Source organism: Oncorhynchus mykiss, chromosome 10 (assembly GCF_057628025.1).
Source record: "Oncorhynchus mykiss isolate SJ-2025 chromosome 10, ASM5762802v1, whole genome shotgun sequence".
In the NCBI taxonomy this organism is placed as follows: Eukaryota; Metazoa; Chordata; class Actinopteri; order Salmoniformes; family Salmonidae; genus Oncorhynchus; species Oncorhynchus mykiss.
In genome coordinates this window covers 80,362,501-80,365,000 of record NC_143031.1, presented here as the reverse complement: position 1 = coordinate 80,365,000, position 2,500 = coordinate 80,362,501, and the positions used below count along the sequence as shown (strand labels likewise).

General features: G+C 39.8%; 7 non-coding genes across 7 annotated transcripts; all 7 read left to right on the top strand.

Annotated features, from left to right (window-relative positions):
• The first annotated feature begins 64 nt into the window (after positions 1–64).
• On the top strand, positions 65–136 carry trnaq-uug (transfer RNA glutamine (anticodon UUG)). Its single transcript has one exon. It is a non-coding gene; the product is annotated as a tRNA-Gln (tRNA).
• A 115-nt stretch (positions 137–251) lies between these two features.
• trnaq-cug (transfer RNA glutamine (anticodon CUG)) lies at positions 252–323 on the top strand. The gene has a single exon. It is a non-coding gene; the product is annotated as a tRNA-Gln (tRNA).
• A 468-nt stretch (positions 324–791) lies between these two features.
• trnaq-uug (transfer RNA glutamine (anticodon UUG)) lies at positions 792–863 on the top strand. Its single transcript has one exon. It is a non-coding gene; the product is annotated as a tRNA-Gln (tRNA).
• A 115-nt stretch (positions 864–978) lies between these two features.
• Positions 979–1,050, top strand: trnaq-cug (transfer RNA glutamine (anticodon CUG)). The gene has a single exon. It is a non-coding gene; the product is annotated as a tRNA-Gln (tRNA).
• Positions 1,051–1,517: 467 nt separating this feature from the next.
• trnaq-uug (transfer RNA glutamine (anticodon UUG)) lies at positions 1,518–1,589 on the top strand. The gene has a single exon. It is a non-coding gene; the product is annotated as a tRNA-Gln (tRNA).
• Positions 1,590–2,235: 646 nt separating this feature from the next.
• trnaq-uug (transfer RNA glutamine (anticodon UUG)) lies at positions 2,236–2,307 on the top strand. Its single transcript has one exon. It is a non-coding gene; the product is annotated as a tRNA-Gln (tRNA).
• Positions 2,308–2,422: 115 nt separating this feature from the next.
• trnaq-cug (transfer RNA glutamine (anticodon CUG)) lies at positions 2,423–2,494 on the top strand. Its single transcript has one exon. It is a non-coding gene; the product is annotated as a tRNA-Gln (tRNA).
• The last annotated feature ends 6 nt before the right edge of the window (positions 2,495–2,500 follow it).

The following is a 2,500-nucleotide window of genomic DNA, read 5'->3' as shown; positions in this document are numbered from 1 at the left end:
AGTCCGCTGTTGCTAATTAAACACAGATTTTTTTTTTTTCAATTTCCATGTGGATTTAGAATATGGTTCTATGGTGTAATGGTTAGCACTCTGGACTTTGAATCCAGTGATCGGAGTTCAAATCTCGGTAGAACCTTCCTATTTTTTGTGCTGAATTATTCACATGGCCAACCAATAATCTCATAATCTGCTGTTTATCGGGTGTACAAATGACAGGAAAATCGGAAGTCTACAATAATTACTCTGTATAGGGTTCTATGGTGTAATGGTTAGCACTCAGGACTCTGAATCCTGCGATCCGAGTTCAAATCTCGGTAGGACCTACCTTGATTTTGCAGTGACACACTCCTCCCTTGTCAACTTTAAAATAGTTGTGATTGAAAGAAACAAGTGGGTGGGAGTCGATAAGCACTCTTGTTACGCACAAATGGCTAGCCTACGGTAAATGCATACTATGAGTGCCTGGTAGTTGATACCGTTTCTGGCCAGACAATATTTGATCTGTTTTTCCGGTGAACCAAGGACAGTAAAATCTGAACCCGTCACAGAGTATTGAGTACAGGGTTCTATGCTGTAAAAGTTATCACTCTCGACTCTGAATCCGAAAATCCGAGTTTAAATCTTGGACGATCCTACCATGTCAATTAATTTGCCTCGTGGAACTAGAATATAGCTGTCCAAATATTGTTGTCAGTTGAAAGTATTTGCAACACGTGAAGGAACGACAGTCCACTTTTGCTAATTAAACGCAGAATTATTTTTTTTTCAATTTCCATGTGGATTTAGAATATGGTTCTATGGTGTAATGGTTAGCACTCTGGACTTTGAATCCAGTGATCCGAGTTCAAATCTCGGTAGAACCTTCCTATTTTTTGTGCTGAATTATTCACATGGCCAAACAATAATATCATAATCTGCTGTTTATCCGGTGTACAAATGACAGGAAAATCGGAAGTCTACAATAATTACTCTGTATAGGGTTCTATGGTGTAATGGTTAGCACTCAGGACTCTGAATTCTGCGATCCGAGTTCAAATCTCGGTAGGACCTACCTTGATTTTGCAGTGACACACTCCTCCCTTGTCAACTTTAAAATAGTTGTGCGTGAAAGAAACAAGTGGGTGGGAGTCGATAAGCACTCTTGTTACGCACGAATGGCTAGCCTACAGTAAATGCATACTATGAGTGCCTGGTAGTTGATACCGTTTCTGGCCAGACAATATTTGATCTGTTTTTCCGGTGAACCATGGACAGTAAAATCTGAACCCGTCACAGAGTATTGAGTACAGGGTTCTATGCTGTAAAGGATATCACTCAGGACTCTGAATCCTACAATCCGAGTTTAAATCTTGGACGATCCTACCATGTCAATTAATTTGCCTCGTGGAACTAGAATATAGCTGTCCAAATATTGTTGTCAGTTGAAAGTATTTGCAACACGTGAAGGAACGACAGTCCGCTGTTGCTAATTAAACACAGATTTTTTTTTTTTCAATTTCCATGTGGATTTAGAATATGGTTCTATGGTGTAATGGTTAGCACTCTGGACTTTGAATCCAGTGATCCGAGTTCAAATCTCGGTAGAACCTTCCTATTTTTTGTGCTGAATTATTCACATGGCCAACCAATAATCTCATAATCTGCTGTTTATCGGGTGTACAAATGACATCAAAATCGGAAGTCTACAATAATTACTCTGTATAGGGTTCTATGGTGTAATGGTTAGCACTCTGAATCCTGCGATCCGAGTTCAAATCTCGGTAGGACCTACCTTGATTTTGCAGTGACACACTCCTCCCTTGTCAACTTTAAAATAGTTGTGAGTGAAAGAAACAAGTGGGTGGGAGTCGATAAGCACTCTTGTTACGCACAAATGGCTAGCCTACGGTAAATGCATAATATGAGTGCCTGGTAGTTGATACCGTTTCTGGCCAGACAATATTTGATCTGTTTTTCCGGTGAACCAAGGACAGTAAAATCTGAACCCGTCACAGAGTATTGAGTACAGGGTTCTATGCTGTAAAGGTTATCACTCTCGACTCTGAATCCGAAAATCCGAGTTTAAATCTTGGACGATCCTACCATGTCAATTAATTTGCCTCGTGGAACTAGAATATAGCTGTCCAAATATTGTTGTCAGTTGAAAGTATTTGCAACACGTGAAGGAACGACAGTCCGCTGTTGCTAATCAAACACAGATTTTTTTTTTTCAATTTCCATGTGGATTTAGAATATGGTTCTATGGTGTAATGGTTAGCACTCTGGACTTTGAATCCAGTGATCCGAGTTCAAATCTCAGTAGAACCTTCCTATTTTTTGTGCTGAATTATTCACATGGCCAAACAATAATCTCATAATCTGCTGTTTATCCGGTGTACAAATGACAGGAAAATCGGAAGTCTACAATAACTACTCTGTATATGGTTCTATGGTGTAATGGTTAGCACTCAGGACTCTGAATCCTGCGATCCGATTTCAAATCTCGGTAGGACCTACCTTG